This window comes from Anser cygnoides, chromosome 7, assembly GCF_040182565.1.
Source record: "Anser cygnoides isolate HZ-2024a breed goose chromosome 7, Taihu_goose_T2T_genome, whole genome shotgun sequence".
In the NCBI taxonomy this organism is placed as follows: domain Eukaryota; kingdom Metazoa; phylum Chordata; class Aves; order Anseriformes; family Anatidae; genus Anser; species Anser cygnoides.
Window position 1 is genome coordinate 18,403,355 of NC_089879.1, and position 26,775 is coordinate 18,430,129.

At 47.0% G+C, this 26,775-nt stretch overlaps 1 long non-coding RNA gene across 1 annotated transcript in view; it reads left to right on the forward strand.

Annotated features, from left to right (window-relative positions):
• LOC106045245 (uncharacterized) overlaps positions 1-2,903 on the forward strand; it is a 37,515-nt gene extending 34,612 nt beyond the window's left edge. The window contains exon 3 of the long non-coding RNA XR_010832887.1: positions 2,835-2,903. This is a non-coding gene — a long non-coding RNA (uncharacterized lncRNA). The remainder of the gene's footprint in view (positions 1-2,834) is intronic.
• Positions 2,904-26,775: the final 23,872 nt, after the last annotated feature.

Here is a 26,775-nt window from a genome sequence, read left to right on the forward strand (position 1 = left end):
TGGTTAGCAGCGGTGGCTGCCCAATGGCAGCCGCAGCACAGCCACTGCCCGCAGCATGGGGAATGGTGGCAGCAGCCCTGGCGCCAGCGCTTGCCGTTAGGAAGCTTCCATCTAGATCTTGGGAAGCATCTGGGCTTCCTGTAACTGTGGGGTTTCAGCACTGTCATCAGGCAATGAGTCTGCAGTCAGGCTGCAAGCTTTGTACCCGCTACCAGGAGCAGGGAAGTGGAGACACTCAGCATGGGCTAAGCATCAGTTTCTGAAGCCCTTAGTCTCTATGAGCAGCTGGTACAACAAGCTCTATCAATCTGTTTCAAAGAACCAGATCCAGAGGAAATATATTGTCTTGAAACAGACAAATAAATTAGTAGCAGCAGAAAACTGTGGTGTTCATAGAGATTATGAAGACTGGAACCCAGGACTCGGCAAAGATCAACATCCTCTCATGCTGAGGGCAGTAGGGGCCCAAATAAACTCAGAGCTGCTTCCTCTTGAAGCTGTGGAGAGATGACTGTAGCTCATTATCCAGTGTAGTTCATTATTCGGTACAGAACTGAAGTAGGATAAAGGGCTTGTTCTGTTTGGTGTTGTGAAGTCATGGTGCTGCTGTAGGCAGGACGCTGCAGATGTGCACTAGGAGGAGCGGCTCATGATTCTGCCAACTGTTCAGTTCCATCCTGCATCTGGTATCCCTTGTCCAGGTGCTGAGGGTGTTGGTTTTGCAAGTTCTTTTCTATTAACATTATTTCAGTGTTCTTTTTTTTGTTGACATTTTCTACCCCCCCCCCAAAAAGAAAAAAAAAAGTTTTCATTAGAAAATGCCATAACCTCCTTTCCCAGATTTCTAGTGTTGGATCATGTTGAGTTTGTGTGCTTTGCAATCAAAACTTTAAGAGGGTACAGTTTAAAAAAAAAAAAAAGGAAAAGGAAAGCCAACAACTAATATTGGAAAGGGTGTGGATGTTTTCAGAAGAAAGATTAGCTATTGCTTCTGAAAATTGATTTTCTGGCAAGCGATTATATTACAGCCATTTTTCATTAAAAAATAATCTGCTGACCAGCTGTAGCACACTCATGTACTGAGAGGAGGAAGGAGGAGACCTCCACATGCTGCAGTTTGCCAGGGATAGTCAGAAGGTGGGACGAGAAACAGTAGTCCAGAGGTTTTCCTGAGTGCTGGTGCAGGCAGCGCGTGCAGCGGTAAGGGGATCAGAAGCTGGGGGTGTCCCAACGGACTGACCGTGCGGCCGCATGCTGAGCAACTGCATCGGCCCCTGGGCCCCCGACAGGATGCTTGGTGCCCCTGGAAGGCTGCAGGGACACAAATCCCACAGCCCCTGGTCTGCTGGGCTGAAGTTCAGATGTTTGTCCCTCTTGGGGAGAAAATCTGGGGAAGAGTTTAAAGAGCATTAAGCTATGGAGGGGGAAAGCATACCTGCAGCCCCTGAGCCCTCCAGTGACCCTTTGGAAATCACCATGACTGTGCACAGGCTTGATATTATGGTGCTACCTGCAGACACAGGATGGAAGGTGTAGAGGTGACTTATGATACACAGTAGCATCAAAATAGCTGCTGGCTGAAGCTGCAGAGCACAGTTGCACAGCTGTGAAAACTCATGAGCTGTGTGTGATACCCAGGCACTAAAAAGCAGCTGCAATCCCTGCAGCATGCTGCCAGAGCTAAGCCACTGGATCTCATGATCCAGCCTCGAGGCTTGTCAGGTCAGGATCAGCATTACAGCAATGGGACTGAATAAATGGCAGCTTTCTTTTTTGTGAAGTTGTTGCTTTACATTTGATTTCTTTTTCTATAACCCTCTCTCCTTGTCTCTCCAAATTAAAGTGAGCACATCTAGCTGAGGGTGCTAAGGTAATCATCTGCTCCTCTGATCATCCCAGAGCTATTGGATACTCCATCCCGTTTTTCTACACAGGAGTTTTCCTTGTTACATGCAGTGGAGTTTTATCTTGTGCTGTAAGCAACTGGTGCTCTTTGGGCTCAGAAGAGGGGCAACGGGCTTGCAGAAGAAACTTTAAAAACAAAACAGCTTAAACACTGCAGTGTTTCCAGCTCTGCCTCTCTGTGTTTGTAAGCTAACTGGTATTTGCCTAGTGTGTGTAGCAATTGCTGTGTTAACAGGCTACTGTGGTCACAGAGTCTGTGATTATGCCGTGATTATTAGAAAGAGAGAAGTGAAGAGGGCGGTTTGTAAACTCAATCTTTTTTGCTATCCTTTCTTAGAAATCAGAAGGGTATTCATTTCTGCTGCCTCTTTGTCTGTAAGGCACGGGCATGGGCGGCCCATTCTAACTGCACGGGAGGTTGAGCCAGCCTTGCTGTGGTGACTGGTGCTAAACCTTGGCAAGCAGCACGTTTGAGAGCTGGGGTTAAGGCAGCTGGACCCTGCCTTGCAACTAACAGCAAACTGTGCTAGGCCTTAGCCTTACATTGCAATGTCAGTGTGTGCAAAGTCCCAGGGTCTTATAATGAGGGAGCACTGCCTATTGACAGCCTACTGCAGAAGGTACCACTTAATTCCACTGTCGCACATGTGGGGTGCTGTAGTAGTGGTACCAGCATAATAACAAACACTTGTATTGCTGGTTTACATTTTGCAACTGGGAAAACATTCCACTGCTTCTTTGTGACATCTTTATCAGACTGGTGAATCTATTAAAGGAGGGAAATACTGAAATTTGAGTGTGACAAAAGCTGAGAAGCCACGTTCGTGCTATTCCCCACACTCAGATGCTCTCCGCAAATATTCCTGTGAGTAAAACTCTGGCCACAAGAACGCTTGCAGAAAGCTGAGAGTTTCCTATCTGCACTCCAGGAGCTTGTACCACGGCCAGCTGCCCCCTGTGCTGCTTGCTTCATTGAGGGTGGATGGGTGCAAAGAAGTGGAGCTGAATCCAGCAATGTCATGGTAAGAATTGGTTTGCTCTCCATACACCGTTATGCTCCATCAGTCTTCTTGGTGTTATTGGCAGAGCATGCCGAGTGAATGTGTGTCCTTTGGCTATATGCAGGAGTTGAATGTTGGCATTGGACTACCAGCATGTAATCAGGTGTTGACTTGCAGCCCACCTCCCACTACAGAGGCACGCTGCCAGCCATCCTTACTGGGTTAAAAGAGGTGCGGGCTGGGCGCCCAAAGTTCCCTGGGATGGCTTTAACCACGCAGCTCCAAAGCTGGGAGGTGCTAGCTGGATCCCAGTGGGACAGCCTGGCCCTCCCCTGCCCGAGCTGCCCCTGCCACACGTCGAGGTGGGTGGGTGCACACCGCACAGCCTCAGCGCGCAGACCCAGGCAGTTCAAGAGCAGGCTGAGCGATGCCTGTGGGCGATCGAGGAGAGCAGCTGGGAGCAGTGTGCTGGCGGCCCTCACCTGAGACATCCCTCTTCTGCTGTGTTTTATTTACAGTGACTTAGATAAAATAATCCTGTAATAAAACTAAACCAAAGCACATGTGGGACAGTAAACTGGAAGAAATGGAGTTAAGCCTATGTGATTTACTGAACTAGAAGGTACAGCTAATGGATAGCAACATCCAGCAAAAAATGGGAGTGACATTTCATTTAGAAAGGGAGAAGGCTAACACTAGATAAGTGGTGGTGCAGGGAAGTAGGACCAATCCTTTGAGCAATGTGTTTGGAGTCATTTGGGGCAAGAATCTGATTTTGTCCATAACAGAGCTGGCTACTGAGTTCAGCTCTCCTTTACAGTTTCCTACAAACGTTCTAGTGGTGAAGCCGATTTCAGATTTGCTAGCACTTGGTGCATTCAAATTTGGCCAGACTCTTAAGATGGCTTCACCAGTCAGTGCATCTGAAACTACCAGGTGTCTCTTCTAGTGTGGGTGACCTGTGGGGATCCCTGTGGCTGGCAGCTTTCTGTGTAGGAGTCAGCGCTTCATTCTGGGAGGTGGCAGCGCCCCAGAGCACTCCTGCCTCCTCTGGGGCTCTCACTTGTGTTTGCTGTCATAACCTTGTGAGGCAGTGGCTTTGTCTTCCTGTACCTGTACAGTGTCAAGCACAGAAGGGGTCCTGGTGTGTGGCTGGTGTGCCTATCTGCCACTGTAGTAAGAGTAAGCATAGGAAAGAAGCTTGTGATATTTGTCAGGGAAAAACACAATAATCTGCTCTGATTTTTGGCATTTGGCTATATACATCACTGGAAATTTTGCAAAAAGCCAGCCAAAGGAGTTGTATAAACTGCCATAAATGTAAACCAGATACTGTCAATTTAGGGCATTTGTAGTGGTGATGTAAACTGAGCCAGAAATGCTGAGCCTTGGGTCCAGGAGACAGCCAAAATGCAGCCAAAAGCTTTTTCCCCGTGTTTAATTTAGTACAGGTGTGACTGGATAGGTACCAAGCCGTGGTCCTGGTCACGCTCTGCACAAGGAAAGCTTAGAGGAAAGTGACTGGGGACTCTTGGTGAGAAGTCGCAGGACTTCGACTGAGCTTTACGAAGAGAAGACAAAAGCGTGTGAAGGGATGGTTTCTGGAAAGCCTGCCCCACGGCCTCATGCATTATGCTTTTCCACGTTTATGCCTATGAAGCGTTGTGCAGGTAGATGTGAGCTCAACCTGCCCAAGCAGATTGGAACCCATGCAAACATGAGGTGATAAACCTCTCTGAGTTTCAGCTTGGCGCCTCCAAGCCCCTGGGGAGTGACACTGGGGAGGTGCCCCAGGTAAGGGGTCACTCTGCCTCTCTGGGGTTTTATGTTTTTACTTAAATATTGTGGCTGAACGCCCTCGGAGATCAGGCTGGAGTGGGCTTTGGGCCTGATGTATGCATCTGCCTTGCATTGTGGTTGGCGCAGTGCATGTGGCTGGGTGGGGTTTAAGTCACTTTATTAAAAGACTTTGCAGATGCGCTTCATGCAAAGCTTTAAAGGTGACCAGATCCTGCTTTACAGGAGCTGCCGAGGGAGAAAGCTGGATGCTAGAGCGCTTCTCTTGGAGGTGTGGTCCAAGCAGATCCAGGGGCTGGAAGCTGCAGACAGACAAATTCAGTGTGGAAATAAGGTGCAGATTTTTTGTCAGTTAAGAGAATTAACTACTGAAATAATTTACTGGAGGCTCTACAGGCTTCTCTATCACATGTAGTCTTTAAATCAAGACCAGGTGTCTCTAAATTGCAGCTTTCCTCAGCAGAAGGATGGGTTTGTCCCACCACAGGGAATAATGATCTCTGACCAGTGCGATGCCAGACACTAGATTGTAACATTTCCTTCTAGACTTGAAGACCTATGGATCCTGCAGACAGAAAGAGATGTGTATTCCTTAACAGGGAATGGCACTCACATCCACTGAGAACAGCTGGGAAAACCTGGCAGATCTATGAGAAAAAGGGACTGGAGTTACCTCTGGCAGTTTATCGGAGAAGAATCTCTTCCTACTTGTAAAACCTGGAGGCTGGATAGAGGCCAGGCAGGGCAGCTGCCTCCTGGAGTCTGACCCTGTTTAGAGTCTAAGGAAGGACAGAGCTGAGAAATACTGGTGTACCCTGACCCTCTGCTGCTCTGGTAGTGGATGGGATTGGGAGAAGCGATAGATTGTAAACGTGGGCTCCTGTACTGGCACTTGTGCCAGGAGCTGCCGTGGTGCTGCAAGGCGATGGGATGAGAAACACAGCTCCTTCTGGAAAATGTGTGTGTGACAGTGTGGGTGGGGAAAGGAAAAGAGGAAAGGAAGCACAGCTCCGAGGTGCACTCATCTGAGGACTGAGTTTACATGTAGGGCTTCACTTTCATCAGTGGTGTCCAAGCCAGCTTGGGAGATAGGCATTCAGGAAAGTGTGTGTATATGTGTTCCCCTAGACTGGAAAGGAGTTTGGCTGCTGCAGGAAATTTATTAAATTCAGACTCACTGAGTGAAGCAGTTTTGGAGAGAAAATAAAAACAACGAAGACAAAAAGAACACATCCCCACCAGAAGATGAGGCTTTTCAGGGCAATCTCATGTGAGCTGCAAAAACCACGTAGTCAGCAGTCCTGGTTCCAGCGGCACTGTGTCCCGGGGAGGTGACATTGTGCAGACGGAGCTGCGAGGCAGGTGAGAGGTGTCGGTGCACAAATTGCTGCCGTGCTCATCGGTACTGGCAAACCTCTCTGCAGCTCACACTGCGCAGCCAGTGCTGTAGCTATGGTGCTCTTGTTGTATCCCTACAAATTGTGCATGTCCTTCCAAGCTGATTGTTTCTTCCTTGGCTGGCTGGGGATGTCCATAAAACCCAAGATAAATCATTCTGATTCAGTGAGCAATCTCTCACCTAACTACCTCTCCCCATCGCAGCCATCACGCTGGCAGGCTTTGCTGACAGATGATGCTGTATTTGGCAGACAGATTCCTGACATTTACAGCCTCTGCCTTGGTTCCACTAGAGACAGCGTGCATGGCAACACAACCCGACCCCACCAGGTTCCTGGCTCAGCTCATCACCATTAGCTATGTCAAAGGCAGTTGCGAAAATCTCTGCACCTCGCAGAGCACCTTGCAGTGTGAATGCTGCAGCATGCTTACAGATGGGGAAACCAACTCACAGCAAAACGCAGCCTGGTTCTGGGATGCTTCTTCAGAATCACTCGTGTTGCATAGGTTGTCCCCATGCTGTCTCTGAAACCGGGGCTGTGTTGGAGGGCACGTGTTGTCCCCATGCTGCCCTTGCACATGAAGGGAACCAAGTGCTTTGCCAGCATGGCTGGGGGCCAGCAGGCAGAGAACTGCCAAGCATCTGCAAGTGCCGTGCTGGAGATGCTGTGGTTCCCCTCACCCCATGGGCAGTGGATGCGTGCTGCTCACTACAGCTGGTAGCTGATCCCCCTTCTGTGGTTTCCCCTGGCACTGTGGGCCACTCATACCTTCCACCTGGCTGGGGGTCAGGGCTGGCGGAGATGGCAGGGAGGATACCCGGGGGTTCATTCATGGGACCCTCTGCATTAAGGACATGAATGCTCTTCCCTCCTCTGAGGAGACTGTGGCAGCTCAAGTGCAGCACGGCGATGAGCAGCATTGCACAGCATTTTCTACTGTATATAGGCCAAAACCAATTGACTTGAGAATATATTTTTATATGACTTGTCTCAAGAGCAGGACTCATAATATTTTTAAATGGCAGATGTGTTATAGTGTTTTCATTCTGTTTACATGGCTGGGAAAGTGACCCATCTTACTTTTCATAGCTACCATCTGTTGGTCGAATTCATTCCAGTGCAATCAACCAAGACATAGGCTTTTTTAGTGTTTTCTCTTTTTTTTTTCATTTGTTTTGTTCTGGTTTTAATTATTATTGTCTCTGGGAATTTAATTCCAAGCTTTCGGATCAGTGAGTAGGACAAACGTTTCTCTCGTTCTTACAGTGGTTGCTTGAAAGGGCTAACTGACGGTACAAAATATTCCATCTTTCTGCTTGCTTGCATGTTTTTCAAAAAAATAAACCAACCAAAACTGAACCTTTGAACAGGTGAGCACTCAGTCAAAGTGGTGGAATGATTGATTTGAAGCCTTCTCACAATGCTTTGTCCGGGTCAACAGAGGACACTAATTAAAAGATCCATATCAACATGGCTCAGGTTTCAGGCAAATTGAGAACTGAAGAACGCCAAGAGCCTCTTGAAAAAGAGAGAGACCACATATTATTGCCTAAAGTAAAGCTTCCTCCACAAATTCCCCAACAATAAGATCGTATCCAGCCCATTCTTATTAAGTAATGATTTGTTTTGCTATTTTTATCAACAGTCCCTGCTTCTGAACCATAATTTTGTTTTGAAGGAAGCAGAAACAGAGTAGATTTCCTGGGCTGCCAGCAGAGAGGTGGGATGTGCTGCTTCTGCACAGATGGAGGATACAGGGTGGGCAGCACCCCAGCACATGGGGCAGTGATGGAGGCAGCCAGCTGTGTCCTGGGCAATGGGAGCTTGCTTGGAGAAAGGCTGCCCTGAAGGATCTCACCTGGTACCTATCCCTGTTCCCCAGATTCCTGGTGGAGGCCCTCAGCTCATCTGAAAGCCTGGCTGGGCTCACAGCTGTGCACGTCTTTGCACCTTCTGCATTTAATGCAAGTCCAGCTCTGATGCAATGGCTCTTGCTGTTGGAAGAGCACCTTTCTCCAAGAACAGACTGCTCTCCTGCAGCTCCCCAGTGGTGCTGGTGGTCCAAGGCCCTTTGCCCCCAGCCAGTGCTGCAGCTGCTGCTGGGGTCTCTTCAGCATTTTCCCATCTGCGGACAGCCTGTCTCTGAGTAGCAAGCTGTGCACTTTCAGGGTCACATCTTCCAGGCTCAGCTTTGGAGCCAGCAGGGCATGCTGGAGCCATCCATCTGTTAACAGCGGGTACTCCGGGAGGGTGGCAGCAAAGTGAGTCAAATCCCCAGAGTGACACTGGGGACTTCTAGAGAGAAGCAAATGACTGCGTGTGAAGAAGAGTGTAACTCTCCTTTTGTGGTGTTAAAAATTTAGGAATGATTCTAGGGCAATGGGGCTGCTCTGATAGTCGCAGGAAGCAAATCAATGCCTCTCTTTTCTCAGTATGGGCAACAGGAATGTGCTTTCCCTCCCTCTGGCACTGAAGAATGGGATAGAGAGAATTGGTCTTTGTTTTGAGAGCATTGGAAGTCAGAGACTTTCAAAGCATTTGCAGAGAAATGCCGATAATTTAAGAAGATTGTAGGGGAGTTTTAGTTACTGTAACTGTTCAATTACTTATAGAAAATGGAATTTATCATGTAGCAAAATGGATGAAGAAGAAAAAAGAACTTCTTAAAAGAAGCTGAAGATGGTGTTACTCGGTTTCAGAGTGATCTTATTTTTAACCTCCACTGAGAAATGTTGACTATCTCTGTATTTTTAAAAAGTCCTTAGGGATCCTCTGTAAGTTTCTTGTACTTCTGGGGAGGGAGTGTGTGTGGTTGTTATTTTCTAAACCAGAAACCCATCATATACTGTTTATTAGTTTTTACCTGCATTTAAATTTCCATCAAACAAAGCTCTGATAATCACTGTAATAAGGGCTGTGTTTATTTTGCTACATAAATTTTCTTGATATAAAACATCTCAGAGGAAAAACATCTGTTTGAAAAAAAGCATTTTCCTCTGACATAAAAAATTAAAAACAAAGCAAAAAAAATGCCAACCACTGTTTGTTTAGAAGTGTTTAGCTTATTTCTGAGCAGGTCAGGAAAGAGAAAATGAAATGAAAAAAATGTGGGCAGCTGGGAATAAAGGCAGCAATCTCTTAGACTGGCTACACGTGTGGGTGGTGGTGGTAGCGACTGTGCTTTTTCTTTATAAGTACAAATGAAATTTCATCTTTACGATCTTTGTTAAGGCGGACCAACTCTTCAACAGCAACCTGCCCAAAATACCCAAGCACTTTTCTTCCACCTTAAAACAAATGTTCAGTGAAGCAAAGCTGAATTTCAGATGACTAGGCATAGGCCAGTGGCGAGCTCACCCTGCAGAAATGGAGGTCAGGGTAACGGGGCTTTGTCTCGCATTTCACCTAGCTCCTCTGGCCATAGCTGGCAGAGGTGGGCACCGGATGAAAGGTGAGGAGAGGAGGTGGTGAAAGGGGTGATGACAGATGGGTCCCGCCATACATTCCTCCTCAGATGTGTTTTCACATCTGTTTGGCATTTCAAGGGTTATTTTCCACTGAGCATCACTCAGAGACATGCAGGCAGGTGAGATCCTGCACTTGAAAGGCCAGGAAGGAGAATATACCAGGGAGGTACATCTTACACGTGTGGTAAAGTGTGGCTGTATAAATTAAAGAGCTGACTGAGCCTCCAAAGAAATACGGGCTATCCAGCCTCTATCCCAAAATCACTGGGGTCTCTGGGTTTTCCTTTTCCTCCCAGGGAGAAGGTATTTTTCCAATGGTCTGAACTCCTGACCCAAACTTTTGCAGATCCATAAGTGGATGTATTTTGTTACTCCCCAGATGCCACTATTTTAAGGTCTGAATCATCTATAGAAAATAGGACTCAGATGCTTAAAAGTCTTTGAAGGAACCCTTCCTGGGGAACAAACTGTTCTTTGCCTTTTTAAAGCTCCTTTCGCTCTGTGGGTGTTGCTGAGCTGTATCCTCACAAGTGAAGCCATGGCCCTATGAATGCTTGTATTGCTTGCCAGCAGTGCAGTACGTCTGGGCATGAAGCCTCCAGCCCCAGAAATGCCAGAGGGTACCGAATGCTGCAGAGTTCTTCCTCTGCAACCCTGGGCAGAAGAGCACAGCCATCCCGTCCCTTCCTCTGTCTGCTGGGGTCTCTGAGGTGGATGGACAGAGACATTAGTTCGGAAATTGAGCTTTTAAAGTGCTTTTAAATACTTTAGTTGAATATCTTTGCTCTCTGAGTTACCAGTCCTGCTGCAAATGCAAGAAGCAGCAAAGATCTTTTTATGAGAGCTTTCAGAGGATTTTATGAAGGAATAAACATACATGTGCAAAATTCAGTAAGCCCAGCACTGTGACTACTGCTCTAACTTCACTAAGGTAGCACAACAGCCAAATCGGTGTCATAGCTGAATGTGAGGCAATGAGCCTCCATGAGGCATTAAGGACCTCAAGTAGCAGGTGTATGTTTCAAACCATGGGATTCCAACACCAGTGAACCTGTGTACAGGTGCCCAGAGGAGATGCTTTCCTTCAAACAGTCACCTCAAATATTGTTATGCTCTTTGTGGGCCCAGGATCTAACGGCCTGGAGTGATTTTGGATCCTCTACCCATGGCAGAAGCCCCGTGTGTGAAAACCAGGTTGGCTCTGGCTAAGGCACTAGAGAAGACAGTGACAGCCTGATCAAGGACAGAGGCAACCTCTGCTTTGGCTCATCTGGTGATCCAGTAGAACAGGATCTTCTTCTGTTCTGTCTTGGATTAAAGGAAACCAGCTGCTCAGACTCAGAAAGCACTTCTAAGCTTTGGGATCTACGAGGTGGCTTAGTGCTTTTGGAAACAGATTTGATCTATTCCACTCACTGAAGGGAGATGAGAGGTCACTATCGAAAGCCCACCCACTCCTGGCAGTTTCCTTGCAAAGTCTGCTATTGAGATGCCATAGACAATATTCCTTCTTAATGATGAATGCTGAATATTAGTTTGGTCCATGGAAAAAAAAAAAAAAGCCTTCAGTCTGGAACAGCACATAAGATTGTTGACCTATTATTGGATTTTCTGTCATTATCTCATTAACTGTTGAAAAATATTGCCTGGTGGTAGATTAGGGAAGGAGGAAAGTTTAGAATTTTTTCCCATGATATTTAACGTGTAGACAAGGCTACCTTTCCATTTTTGTCAGGATGAGAGCCACTTATGATACAGAAATTCAAGGCTGCGGCACACCAGACACAGGCCTTATTTGGGTAACTTTCCTCATGAGAATCAAGTACAAGTTTCAGACTAAATCTTCAAGGCACGCCGTGGCATGGATCCAGCCTATCTAAAAGATTGCCTGTAGCTCTGGAATGAGGGTAGTGAAGGAAAATCCTTTCCCAAACCACAGTGAGACTTTCTGGTTCCCAGCTAAAACTCCTCTGTGTGGTAAGACCTTCTCAGGAATGGATGCTTGTGCTCTCCTCCATGGTGACAGGGCCCCAAACACTGTTACATTGCTGCTGGGTACTGTTGGGCTTAGGGAGGTCATCATCAAGCACCACAGTCCCTGTTCTTCTTTACGTGGGAGATATGTCTCTCCCAGGTCCCTCTGTCTGGGTGCTCATAAAGGAGCACAGCTTGCCAAGCAGTGAGATCTTTACGTAATTTCTCAACCAAAAAATGTGCTTTCTCCACTGCGTGCCTATTAGCCAAGCTCTTACAGAGGGCTATGGGAAGCCTCAATGAGAGTGGTGGGACTAGCAGCCGCACTAGATGGCTACCTCATTGGCCAGCATCACGACCATGGACAAGTCACAAGTCTGTTTTGAAGGACAACGTTGCATATGATCTTTTTTCTATTATTTCTATTTCTTTTACTAAGATGGGCTCTGCTAGGCAGTAGTAGTGGCCTGAGTGTCCTACCAGGGAAGAAAGGCAGAGCTGCATGGGAAGGGCAGTAGCTAAGGTGCCTCACTGCTATTTGAAGGCAGCGCCACTCGGCTCTGACAGGTGAGCTCTAGGGGGACTCTCACCAAAAATGTTGAAGTTCTCACAAGGGTTTTAGTTCATAGTTAGTCGATGACTAACATAAACTCTGGGCTCAGAAAATAATATGTATTAAAGGTGATCAGGGATTTACAGCCTGCATTCCTAAAACTCTAGAGGGCAAGGTATTAGGTGGAGGCTAGAACCATTTATTTTAGTTATATTAAATGGAAACTCTAGACACTGTCTGAGTCTGCCTATTCCTACCGCTAACACCACCTGGCAGAAAGGTTATATTATCTGCTGTTTACTTTTCTTCTTTTAAAAATCTTTCAGCCTTCCAATCAGGAATAGGCACGATGCCATGGGCTCTACGAGACCAGGCTCAAATGAGGAAAAGCATCAGATACAGAAAGTGGTTGCAAACATTTTTCATCCGGCTATCTGGGCAATCCTCAGGAATGCCAAAAGGATCCGGATGAAAACAGTCCACTATCTGTAAGAAGGGATGACAAGTCATATTTTTCACCAAGATACGGAGCAGCTGTACTTGTGAATCTGTAGTTCACGTTAGCTGCCTCGCCGATTCCCCCAGCAGCTAACCAGGACTATTCCTGAGTGGTGGGCACCAGGCCTCCAGGGCTCTGCCAGCAGGTCTGCAGTCTTCTGCAGAGCAAAGCAGGCTCACTGAGCTCTGTACCCTTTGTCATATAGTTTGGGTAGTTCTCTGTTGCGTGGGGTTTTCCCAGGCATGTGGCAGTTGCAATGGGTGAGAGTAGCAAGGGCTCAGTAGGGCTGGCTGCTCTTAGCGTTGAGTGGAATAGGGGAGAGCTGATAGAGCACAGAGTTACTCTGAAACCTCCCCTAGGGCCCCCAAGCTCTACCAGTTCCTCACACTTCTCCTGCCTCACCCTGCTCAGGACCCTTGTGCTGCTCCTGTAAAATTTGCCACCCCAAAAACGAAGATGAATGGGGAATTTTCCCCGTCCTATTGGAAAGCATTGAGCCAATTCCCTAGCACCTTGGGAGAAAAGTTCCTTGCAAGTGAATAGTTCTCTGCATTTACAGCAGTACAAAGTGAAAATCTTTCAGGAGGATTTGATGCTTCCTTTTGGATATGGGGGAGTGAAAAGCCTGCTCAGGTATGGTCACTTCGACCCCATGTGACTGTGCAGAAAATAGCCATGTTGTTACCAGGCTCTCTTGCTCTGTCTGCGCAAGGTATATCCAAGCTGCAGACCTCCACCCACTTCGTAAACCAAGGAAACCAAATTCCTTTTTCTCCCTGGCTGCTCCCATAAGAATATGATGCTCACAACAGCCCTTTTAGCATGGCAGCTGCAGCAAACCCACCAGGAAGAATAAATTAATCCTTAAAAATAAACAGCTGGCCATAAAAGAGTCCAGCAAAACCCTGGCCTCTGCTCTTCTGATAGCCTAGGGGTCTCAAAGACAAATCACCCTTGCTACCTACCCCCAGTGAATATTCCCAGCTTGTCAGGCCAGCTAATTGTTTTGGAGTGGGTGTAATACATCTCCTGCCAGCAGAGGTTTGTGAGGCACATGATGCTGTAAATGATCTTCTGTTTATCTAATCTCTTCTCTTGCTGCTATCATTGCACATATATACAAACTCCCTTTATAGCTTCCCTCCAGCCACTGCTCTGGTTACAAGTTTAAACAAGTACTTGCTCATTTTAGAGCTACAGGCTTATTTAAGGAAATGAATGTAATAGCACCAGGCTGTTGTTGTGCCCGGCAGGTAAGGTTGCGTGCTGGCCGTGCTCAGCCAGCTTTCATTCGCAAAGTAATGATCTTTGCGGATGTTTCTTTCCACTCAAGAGTTGCTTAGATGGGACACAGCTCTGCTGCTTTTTGCTAATCTCACATGTCCACAGATTACCTAACATATGGAAACAAGCCATAAAAACAGATCAACATACCCAAGTCAGAGGAAGGTACAAGAAGTATGTCACCAGGAGCTGGATCCCGATTTCTGCCGATGGGATGGCAATGCAGCTCCCTTGAAGACACACAGGCAAAGATGAAGAAAGAGGGGACTTAAACACACCATCCAGCACCCAATGCGCATTCTTAAAATAAGTGCTTAAGCCACAAGACACAAGCTGCAATAAAAATGTGGCTTAGCATGTAGGCCAGTACTATAAGTGACCTTTTCTCTGTGTTGCCAGAGAGAAATATGAGATAATGTTTTACGATAGCCTATAATCTCCCTATCAGTATAGCAGTGAGTGATTGGGCAGGCAATTAAGTTTTAATTGAAAAATTGGAGCAAATGGGGAGAAAAAAATCAGAAAAAATAAATGGTCGAGTCAGCAAGTCACATTAGTGACAGCAGCTAATGTTTCTAACATGGGCTTTAAATCCTTAGCCTCTCTCCAAAGCAAACATATTATGCATTGTTCGTAACACCCTTAATTAGAAATATTTAGCCATACAAATAGTAGAAGTACATTCATTTATTTGCTCAGGGGCTGGATGAATATTAATAGGTCATCCTAGGGGGGAGGTATTTAGCTCTCATTTTAGAGATCACCTGCACAAAACATTTTGAGCTCATAGACTGTGTATCTTGGTTTCCTCCAAAAGCAAGAAGCTGGCTGAAGGCATTAAGGCTTGTGACAGTGGGGAAAATGAACCAGGGCTTTCCTGCTTCAGCACACAAGGTCAGCCTGAAGCCACGTAAGATCTGGTCTCAGGTGAGCCAGCACCTGCTGGAGGGATGGATTTGCTCCCGCACAGTCTGCAGCCTGTGCTTCAGGCTTCGGGCTGCAGCTCTGTGCTCTTACGTGGTGGGAGCTGGATTTTTTGTGTGGCTGACGAGTGGCGAGGGTGCTAGGGCTGGGGCTAGCAGCTGAGGAGAGAAAATACTGAGGTTGTCATAGGCTGTAGCCCCTTGATAGTCAAGGAGTTAACACCTTTTTTAGGGCTTTTGTGTTGGGTGAATTTAACATTATGAAATTACCAAGGAATTTAACAGGACGGCTGCTTTTGCACTGAAAGTATACATGAAAAACCTTAAGCTTGTCTTTTTAGCTTTGCATTACAAGCTCACTTTTTACTGCAAATGGTCTTTTTCCCACTCACTCATTCAGGAAACATAGTGATTTTTCCCACCATCCTGGGGAATGAACAGGAAAAAAATGGATATTTCTATGTTCATAAAGAACAGAATATGACACATGCACTTTCAAGCCATTTCAACCTTTGCTGTGAATACTTTCCCACTGTCCCCCTGAGTGCCCCAGATCCAGATGGGGTTTGCACACTGCTGCTGGGGCTCCTCATCCTGGGAAATACCATGGTAGGAGATGTATTTGCCATCGCAGCAGTTGTAAAGAGGACAGAGCCTGTCTTGGGCAGAGACTGGCCTGTGATTCTCTGCTGATAAATAAACATCTCTGTTTCCCTTTTGCACTATGCAACTTGATGGTAAAGGTTTCAAAGAAATGTTGAGCTGACATCAAAAAAACAGACTCTCCAAGGCAAATAAAGGGAGATTTATTTTCTTATTCAGGTTTCTCAAAGGCTCCTTCTCTGTGCCCTTTCTGTACACAATGGTTTTCACCATTCAGGAATGCTTTCATTTAATGTCTCAAATAGCTTTTTGTGTCTCCTGGTATCTTTCTTTAACCATAAAATAAACATCCTTTCCCTAACAGGTCTAACGATGTGGGTTTGGGGGCACCATGACAATAATCGATCCAGAATATAATTTTTTCACTCATTGGAACCTAAGATGTTGTTTCTCAGTAGGCCACTCTCGGTGTCCCTGCTTCCTCCTAAAAGTTTGCTCAGTATAATGCTGCAAATCTGTAATTTTGTTTTAAGCCAAAGTAGATATATCGACTCAGTTTTAGTATGGAGAATGTGACGGCTTTTGTGTTGGCACAGCCCCTGGCTGTGCAGGAGCAGAAATGGCAACAGGCATCCCGGTACGCTGGTGGCAGGGCACCTGCAGGGGCCAGGGCTGTATTTGTGCCAGTCTGATGGACAGCCATGGGGACAGGTAGAGAAATCCTTCTGACAGGGTGAGACCTGCAAAGGGGTTATCTCACAGCTGCTTCACCAGCCCCAGGCTGCTCTTAGGAGCAAGCTGCTGGGCAAGAAGGACCACAGGGCAGGACTAGTCTGATTGCAACTTTACAGCCTTCTCTGAAGTCTATTTTTTTCTGAGAAAAAGAACAAACCATTCCCAGCCCTCCGGCACAAGCAGCTGCTGCTAGAGTTATTGAACCAGGCAGCACATGCTTCATGCTGCTGCTGATTTTCTCTTTTAACTGGATAAATAAGATGCAACTATAATGATGATGAGACTTCAGTGTATTAAGCTGCAGACACTGGTAGGCAGGGATGCCTGGCTGCGAGATGAATTCCTGCACAGTGATAATGGGTTATGGGGATTTCCTGCGTGGCTGCCTGAATCGGGGCCATCTGTCAGCAGCTTTCTGTGGTGACAGGCCAATGCCGAAAAGACGGATGGAGGGAATCTGAAGAGAGAGACCTTCCCAGCTGCAGGGGAGGCTGAGCCATGGGCTGAGCTGGATAGATTTACAGTCTGCCTCATTCTCTTTAGGAGTGATGCTTTCTTGAAATGTTTGTGTTGATGTTATTTTTTTTTTGTTTCTGTACATGTGATATTTTGGTACTAGGATGCTCCCCAGGTACTGCATTAGCTGCTGGGGGAAGAGGACTGGAGGCTCTCAGCTGAGGGAACTGCTGGACATCCTGGGCAGCTGTACCTCAAAGCCTGCCTGAAGGTGGGAGGATGTTTTACCCCAATCCTGACTTTCAAAGGCCGAGGAGAAGACAAATCAGGAAGAGGCTGAGGGAGCTCAGCCATTATCTGTAGCAAGACAGAGATAAAAGGTATAGCTTAAAAGTAGCTCCCTTGTGCTCTGACAACAGCTTATCAAAACATTTACTATATCCCCTTTGACTTAATGTACTTTTTGGTGATTCTCTGTGCTATCCTGGGTAACCAATTTATTGCAATTCAGGCATGCCATTGTTGGTTTTGAACTCAAACAAGTGGTTTTAGTGGTGATTTATGTTTAAGTAATAGGAGCTGCCTAGTACTGGTGAGCTATCCTGCAACAACAAACCAGCCCAGGCAGTGCAGTTGTTGTAATAATGCTGTTTTGTGGCAGTACAGATTAAATGTCCAGCCTGTCTAAGATTTCTGTGCTTTCTTTGTGGTACTGAAATTGCTGAAGCTAAGGCAGTTTAAGGCTTACAAGCAAGGCAGGGACGCCAGAGAAAAGCAGTATCTTTCATTAGGCAAAAGTCTTCAGTAACTGAAGACTTGCCTAGTTTTTCCAACTATATCATTTAGACTAATAAAAGATAATACATCCCCTTCCAAACCCTTATTGTGGACATTTTAAAATAGGGCATGCTTTTAAAGAAGCAGAAAAATTAGAGAGGATGCAGTGGAAAGTCACACACACACTCCAAAAAAAAATGATTGGAGAGTTTCTGATTGCTTTTTATGCAGTATGAGAATTAGAGAGCTCAGGAGGCTCATCAAGAAAAAACTAGAGGAGCCTTGCTCAGACTGGTAGGTGCCTTCATGGGAAGAGCTTACCCAGTTGTGAAGGGGTTTTTGCTCTGGTGGTGTCACAGCAAGAACCACAGCTGTGACAGTGAAGATTACATTTGAACTATAAATAAGGCATTATCATATTGTTGCAGTAGGTTGCTCTCTGTAAGCTTTTCTTTGCATTCAGCTTGCAGGCTCAATATGACAGCAACAGAGTGAAAATATAGGCCCTATAGATCATATTGACTGATCCTTTCCCCTCTTAGAAAGAGTAATTCTGCAAGTGAGCTAAAAGAGCACGGGATTAGCTCCAAAGAGTCTGAAGTCCTGCAGAGTCTCTGAGGCTAAGGACACAGAGCATGGGACTCCTGCGTTTGCTGTCCTCCTCCAGAGCTAATGAAACACCATACAGCCAGACACATGCTATAAATAATGAATGGCCAAAAGAGCCAGTTGGAGACCACTAAGCACAGGAGGGATTTAACAGTTAGCTGAGGATTTAAGAGACCTGCTCTGTCCATGAGTTACTCTCTCCCCTTCCCTCACATTTATCTCCGAAGATAGATGTGTGAAGGCTTGCAGGAAGCTCTCATGCTGCAAAGTGAAGGCCAGGTGCTTAAGAACTAATCAAAAGATGTGCGCGTACAATAAACAGGTTGGTGGCTGACGGGGCAGGCTTTCAAGAGGCCCTTCCAAAGCCTTTCCGCTGCAAAAAGCAGAGCGAACATTTGTCTCGCTGACTGTTCAACAAACACTGTTCCAGCAGCCCTGGCGGAGCCACCTGAGGTGCCTGCTGCCCTGCCGCCTGCCCCTTGCATCCCAGCGCACTCGCTGCACGCAGCCACGCCAGCTTGGCAAGAGCCCGGAAACCCCAGGCAGAAACTGTGGCTGCTGATTTCTCACCAAACTTGTACCAAGTGGTTCGGGCCACTTAGGGGTGGGCTTCCTTCTGGCAGTGGAGTTGCAAAGATGCTATTGCCTGGCCCTCCTGGTTCGCTGAGGACCAGGAGTGCGATGGATGATGTGTCTGACTGCAGAGGAGAGTGTCGGCTGGTCTCCCTGCCCACGGGGACAAGAGGCACAATTCCTGCTGCATAAAGAGTTTGTGTGAGAGGGATGGCAGGAGACCTCACCCAGGGAAGGATGCTTTTGTAATGTTGGCTTGTACATTTGCAGAGAGCAGAAGCAGCAGGCAGGAGGGTTGGGATACTTAACGGGAATTGCTGTTGGCTCTGTTGACAGCATGCAGACGCAGCAAAGCGGCTCGTGGCAGTGGCTGCAGCTCAGCCCAAGGCTCAGCTCTCTGGGGCTGTTATTTCCAGCCTGTGCAGCGAAGGCCTGACCCCCAGGCTGATGAAATCCGTGGGGCTGTTCATCGGGCTCGTGTTCACAGGTGCTGCCTCTCGTGCCTCTCCAGCACAGGCGGGGGAGCTTGGAGAAAGAGGGGCCGATAAAGCCAGCCACAGAAGTTTGCTTCCCACTGGCCCTCTCCTGCCAGGCAGAGGCCCCTCTGCTGCTGGCCTTCTGTCAAAGGGTGTCAGGTGCCTGCTAATTACAGATAATGAGGAACTTAATTGCCCTGCAGCACATGGCTGGCTGTTCAGGCTGCTGTGTGGTTGGGGTAGGGGGTTGTCTGTCTGTCTGTCTCCTTGCTCTGCTCTGGCCCACACACATAGTGGGAAGGGGCAGGGGGCTCCATAGGGAGGGGTTGTCCCAGACTCACAGCCCTGAGCACATGCATGTGCCCTCCTGATCTGCTCTGCTTGCATCTGGAGGCTCCTGGATATGGTAGCCCTTCCTGCTGGCCTCTGCCTCTGCTTAGCTGGGAGGGCTTGTGAGGGCTCCCTAGCAAGGTATGTCTTTCCAGAGGGGGCTCTGGGTTTGCGCAGCGGCTGCGGGTATGGGACGTGCTGGGCTGGCAGGAATTGGGATGCTGTTGTGCTTGAGTGCTGGTGAGCCCTTGCTGACAAGCTGGGTCCCCCTGCCTTGCCATGCTCCAAGTTTGCTTTGGCCCAAGTAGGCCTGTTTGATCTGTGTGTTTGCAGGATGGAGCCAGGTGGGAAGGAGGCATTTGTGGAGCATGCACAGGAGGGCAGACGTTGGATTGGGCCTCTTACAAACACACTGCCAACGTAGCAGCCAGCTCCTAACCCCATCTCTCATGTCTGTGTCATGTGTAGCCGTAATTTTACAAAAAGACCGGCCTAATGGGGGATAACGCATTTGTGTGTGCACTGGGTTGTGTGATTCCAGAATAGCTCTGCTGGCTGGGGAGCACAGTTGTGTGTTAGAGCCGGGTGTGTTTTACCCGCAGCAAAACTGACTGGCTCCAGCACAGCGTCCTTGTCTGTTTGATTTCATATCAATTGAAGGTGTTTTCAGAGACTTGTCGAAAACTGATGAGGCTTGGATTTGGCTTGACAGGACACAGCCAAGAACCTTTTAGCATTTTTAGCAGCATTTTTTGACTGCTAGGAAGTTCTCTGAACCACCTCATCTGACTAGATGACTAGAATTCCTTTTTTTTTTTTTTTTTTAAAGTGAATAGCAAGTAATAAATGTAAGGAAATGGGATCACTTCCACAGCTACCAGGTGGTGGGTTACCAGAAATCCAAATACCCCTGTGTTAGTCCAATGTACAGCAGACAGCTTGTCTGGCCCTGAGGGGGAAAGGGTACAGTCCAAATTATGATTACAGTCATGCTTGTATAAGCCTCGAAGAAGCCTTCCATCCTGAAGATGTTTAGAGAAATGCCTTTGTTTTGAGCAAGTCAAATGCACTGTTTCCAGAGCTTTTTTGCAGGCAAGATGTTGTGAATGACGAAGGATAAAGCCTGCGTTGGGCTGTCGGTGCAGCGCAGAGGTGCCCTGTTCGGCCGTGTTTTTAGGCCTCCCTTCAGCGTCTGGCAGGCCGGGGCTGTGGTGGGGGCTGTGCAGGGGCCTTGTTGCAGCTCACGTCCGCGCTGTGACACGGGCTGATGCTGTCGTGACACATGGGCACAGGGGGAGGTATGAGCTTTTATCTGCTCTGAATGCAGGGCTCTGGGACGGGTCTCAGCTGAGTGCACCTGCAAAATGCAGGGGCAGCTGAGCACCGCGGTACAGAAAAGAAAGCAAAAATGTCCCCCACCACAGAGACAACCCGTGCTGGAAAGCAGGACTGGCGGGGCAGTTTCCCGAGCCCTGTAGCCCAGTTGGAGTTGGATCACCTGCTTCAGTCCCTTGTGTTGTTCTTCCACCCTGATAACTCCTTTGATGTTGTTCTGCAGACTGGCGTTGGCCAGCCCCCTGTGCTGGGGTGGGTTCAGTTCATTTTTAGCATTTCCACTGCTGCAGGAAGCCCGTGGTTTCTGGCTTTGGTGTGCAGAGTTGGTGGAGGTAGCACTGGCAACGTTTAGGATGAGGCAGGAAGCTGTGAAGGCAGGCACGTCTCTCTGGGGCACCTGAGTCGCGTCCCAGAATTGTTTGGTACCTCGGATTTCCCATCTGTGGGATGGAAATTGATAGAGCAAGTGAATTTATGTTAGAAATCATGTAATACATGGGTTTCTTCAGGCAACGTGCAGTCAGTGCAGCCTAAACTAGTACTTAGACTGTTGCTTCTATATAGAAGCATAGGTAAAAGTAACCCCTTGCATGTGGGTCAGCCTCTCTCAGCAGATGTCTGCCAACACACTGCAAAATGAGGAGAGAAAAACCACCCCAGCAAGGGCAGTTCAGATGCCGCTGCCAAGGCAGATGGCAGGGACAGAGAGTACTGTGTGTGTGGCAGAAAAGGCTACAAACCTTCATCTCTGACGGCTCTCGGCCACCAAACTGCTCATGGTTTTAATAGGACAGGGATCACAGCCTTATCTGGATAATGAGGATTCTTCCTTTTCCCCCAGGGAGAGAAGCCTTAACCCTGCATATTTGCAGGAAAAGAGAAAGCCCACAGATTTCCTCAGCATCACCATTGGCACTGGTGCTAGCCTGTACCAGCTCGGCCCCGGTGACTTGCAGATAACAGCGAGTTTTTAGTGACTGCCATGTCCCACAGCACCTTGGCATGCCTGCAGGCTCTGTGAATTGGGATGCCGTGACACAGACGCATCTCTTGGAAGTGCTGTGTGGCCATCCTGGCCCTCTGGCTGTGCTGGCTATTAATGGAAGAACAAACAATTTAACAAGATGAAGTCAAAACTCTGCTTTGGTTACAGGCAGGAACTTGACAGGGCATGTTATTTGTGTGTCACCTAGGTGACAAGCGTGCAGCTGCCCATGGACATCTGATCTGACCGGCATGGGCCTCTCTTTCTGCGTTGCCTGGGGCTTTGCACCCTGTCATTGATGATTATATCATGGTACATGTGGATCTAGGGGCTGACCCTGTATAACATGATATAAAGCAATGCAGGCAATATATTGGGACAACAGGGTGGATCCTAATCAGAAACACGTGTGGAATATATTTGCTCTAGTCAAAACTGTCCTGTCTGGAGACATGCTTGTCAAAGGAGAAGGCAGCTCGTTAAATGCTGAAGTATCGCTGGGTCGGTGGGTCCCGCAGCCTGAGAAATGCAGGACTTGAATTCCCTGGGCTTACTGCTGTGTACGATGGTGCAGAACAAAGGACTAGTACAGGGTAAAGCTGCAGGGAACGGTGGTGGTGGGAATCGGGTGCCAAGATGAAGGACCTTTGATTGACTGCACACTGCTGTGAGTACTCACAGTGTGGCTGTGGAAGGATTTTATTTTTTTCCCTTCTGCTAGCCGGAGTGGGGCAATGGTGAGATTAAGAACATGCCCTTGCTGTGTTCAGTGTGGACTGCCAGTGCACCGTGACTTAGATTTGAGCATCTGCAGGTCTGTCTGTTAGAAGACACAGCCTTTACCAGGTAGAGAGGGTGCTTGTGGTCTCAGGGATCTGTGCTGGCCATGCTTCCTTTTCTTCATGTGATATAACTCTAGCCTGCCCCAGGGGGGTGTACGAGCTGTTTAGGCATGTTTCTTCCTCTAAATGACTCCTGGTGAAAATGTTCAGGGGATTTTCAGTCAACATCATTCTGTTTAAGAAACAGTAATTAGCAGCAAAAGCTTAACACCACTGTCCTGTAAAACAGGCGCTTTCTCAGCTGTTTCCATTTTACTGTAACATCTAGAATACATACTGTGAAGAAGGATTGCTACAGTAGAGCAGTGCTTGCACTTCCATATCCCACCAGCAGTGAGAGCGCTGATGGGCGGAGCTGAGACCCAGCAGTGCTTTAAGAGAAGGATGCTTTAAGAGAAGGATTTCCCGCTGCATGGGAAATGGGTCTCTCTGGAAGTATGTCAGTGCAAAGTGAGTGCGGATCCCCACGTTTTGGAAACTGCATAGCAAGTTCTGTATTAAGATGCTGAAGCTATTCATCCTAGTTGTGTTTCCTGCCTCTTTCAAGGCCCTACACTAGAAGCATGACCTGTTCTTTGAGTTGTTTTAATAGCCAAAATGTTGATGCCACCTGCCCCAAGCGATGGACTCAGTATTAGCAATGGGTTCAACTCTGCCCACATACAGCTGTTTGGAAGTTTGCTCCTCCATAGCAACTCCTGGGCAAAATGCAAAGTTCTTGTAATTCAGCAAGTCCTAAAAATCAAGCCACAGAAGCCAGTGTTATGCCTGCGAAGGATGGCGAGTTTGTATATAAAATGGCATCATTGCATTCATTCACTTGACATAGTGATTTTTCATACATTTAAATCTGAGATAAGCAGACCTCAAATGCAGGGGTGACAACTATGGATTACTTATTGTATGAGGAGAGGAAAAGCTTTGTTTTGGAAAATATTGCATCTAAAAGTGGCTGGACTATAGAATTGGATTTTAGGGTCTGCTTTCAGAGGTGATTTTTTTTTAATTGAAGTATATCACAGAACCATGGAGATACAGGCATGTTGTGTGTGTACACTCCATATGTTATTTATTTAAATAGAATTCACAGATTTAATTTCTTCACTTAGCAGAAGAATTGCATGTATGTTCAGGGGAGTTGCTACTGAGTTGATTCACATGCATGTAGAGGACTTCTGGCTGTACAGGTAGCCCTGCATGAGTTACTGCACTTTGAAGGAAGCATTTGACCTGCCGGTATATCAGATGTCTGCACAGCCTGGGCAGTGTTCACCCTGATAAAGAATCTGACTAGAAAAACAGTTCATTTCCAAGGAAACCCAGCTGCCTAGTAGTCTTATCTGTAATAAGTACCGTTTTCATGGAGCTTTAAGGAATTAAATTAGGGTATTATTTTATTTTAGAATGATTTCAAAATTAAACCCTTTATAAGGAAGGATACAAAAGCCACTGTGAATTGGTTTCTAACTGTATTTACTCAGGAACAAAATCCTTTTCCTTGTCTCCAAGGTTTTTCCTATGTTCAAGTGAAAGCATTTTGCAGTTAATCAGTTTGGATTCCTTAGACCCGGAAGTGCTTTGCCACTGTTCATAGTCATTGCTTCATGGCTAACTTGTCCTTTTTAAACTCATAACATTTTTATTCCATTTCTCATGATTTTTATGTTCATGCATTTCCTCATATCATTAATACAGAAGAAAAAATCATGAAACACATGTTACTAATGTACTGCTCAATATTATGGAATCAGATAAGATTAAAATAATTCTGACATTACACATGTCTTACAAGGATGTACATAAACCATATGTTAGCCATATGTTTCAGCCATTTCAAAGATGATTGAAATAATTGTTAAGGAGTAAATAATGTAATGAAATTAGCTTACAATGTTAGTTCTGAAATGTATATGCAAGTATGGATAACAATATTTCTCAGATGCTCTTAGATTTAACTGAGTGTAGGTTTTAATTTTATATTCAGGGTATTGAATATGACTTTGATGTTTGAGTAGCATTAATACAGCAATTCAGCCTGGGTTTTCTGTTTCTTCACTCTTACAGATAGTTTAAAAAAAAAAAAAAGGTAGTCTTAACTAATCTAATTAATGCTTTCTGATTTGGATGTATTTGCTTGGAGTGTCCTAGACCTCCCTAAAAGTCTCAGCTCAGCACAAAGCCATACTGCGTTGTGTAAGAGATAATCAGATGAGACTGGTCTATAGGAGCTGTGGATGTGAACCGATGCAAAGAGAGAGTAAGGGCAGTGCTCTACTCTTCTCAAGAGCAGAGCTGGGAATTGAGGTTGATTGTCCTAAAAGCTGCATGCTTTAAGCCCCAAAGTGCCCTTTCTTGTAACAGGGCCTCCTGTCTCGTACCTCCTTCCCTACTTGTGGCAGAGACACAGCGTTACCAGCCTGACCTGAGCAGCTGCACACCTTTACTCCGTGTACAGGAGTGGGAGCATATCTGCGATGCAGGACTTTGAGATGAACTACCAACCTCTGCAAGTGATCACAAACGTGCTGTAGGGTTTAGGTCATGATAGCCTTCCTGCCTGCCATCGTGTCCCCCAGTGGCTACATCTGCCAGATGGATAACGTGCAGTGATGGTGGGTGAATAAAGGTGGGTGGGTGCAGAAAGGGGGATTGATGCTGGGGATTTGCAGGTATTTACTATCCCCCTCGGCTCGTAGTTCAGTGTGCTCCATGTCCTCCCTGTGTGCTGGGGGATTGGTGGGGCAGGGACAGAATGGGGACAGGGAGTGGCTGGCAGTGGGTGACATATCGTAGGGCTGACTCCGCAGGGTGATAAGGGTGAACAAAGTAATCTCACCTGCTCCTAGGGTGTCAGGGAGAGAATATAACATGCAAGACTGATGAAGGTTTTGGCAGTATTGCTGACAGGTGGAGATTTCAGCAGCCTCTCTTCCTTGTGTATCTTCCCCGAGCGACATGAAACAGAGCAAAAGGATCATACGCAGAGAAATACCTCTCCTTACTCAGTCATCTCTGGCCATAAAACATCTGCTCCCTTTCTAACTTCTTTGCTGCTTCCCCTTTCCATGGAAAGTCTAATTCTTCGTGGACCCTGGATCTGACCTTTGTTATTTCTAGCGTTGCCAATGCTCGATCCTTCACATGGTCCCCCTGCTACTGTTTGCCACTCTTTTTCCTGCGGTTTGTTTCCTTGCTGTCCCTTGCATTCACCCTTGCACCCTTCTCAACTTTTTACTGCCTGTTTGGGATTTGCCTTTGGTGTAATTCAGCCATTTCAGCTGCCTTGGATGCTAGTGTACATCTTATTTGCATGCCAATAAGCTTGTGGGATGAACTTACATTACAGAATCACAGAATCGTCTAGGTTGGAAGAGACCCCCAAGATCACCCAGTCCAACCTCTGACCTAACACTAACAAGTCCTCCGCTAAACCATATCACTAAGTTCAACATCTAAACGTCTGAAAGACCTCCATGGATGGTGACTCAGCCACTTCCCTGGGCAGTCCATCCCAATGCCTAACAACCCTTTCAGTAAAGAAGTTCTTCCTAACATCCAACCTAAACCTCCCCTGGCGCAACTTTAGCCCATTCCCCCTCGTCCTGTCACCAGGCACGTAGGAGAACAGACCAACCCCCACCTCGCTACAGCCTCCTTTAAGGTACCTATAGAGAGTGATAAGGTCGCCCCTGAGCCTCCTCTTCTCCAGGCTAAACAACCCCAGCTCCCTCAGCCGCTCCTCGTAAGACTTGTTCTCCAGACCCCTCACCAGCTTCGTCGCCCTTCTCTGGACTCTCTCGAGCACCTCCATGTCCTTCTTGTAGCGAGGGGCCCAAAACTGAACACAGTACTCGAGGTGCGGCCTCACCAGAGCCGAGTACAGGGGGACAATCACCTCCCTAGACCTGCTGGCCACACTGCTTCTTATACAGGCCAGGATGCTGTTGGCCTTCTTGGCCACATTAATGCAAAATGGAGAGCTGGGAGCTTGTGGTGACACATGCACAAACTAGCATTAAACCCTTACGTGTACATCACCTGTGGGTGTCAGCTGCAGAGCAGAGAAAGGACTTTCTTCATTTCTAATTTTATCTACAGAAGTGCTCAAACCAACTCTCACCTTTCAGTGTACAATCCCCATTTTCACTTTTCAAACAAAGTACGTAGTTTTTTTCCTTGTGGAAAAAACACATCTGTAAGAAAAATATGCCTTTTAACTAGGAGAATTAGTTCTGCTATGGTATCTATATC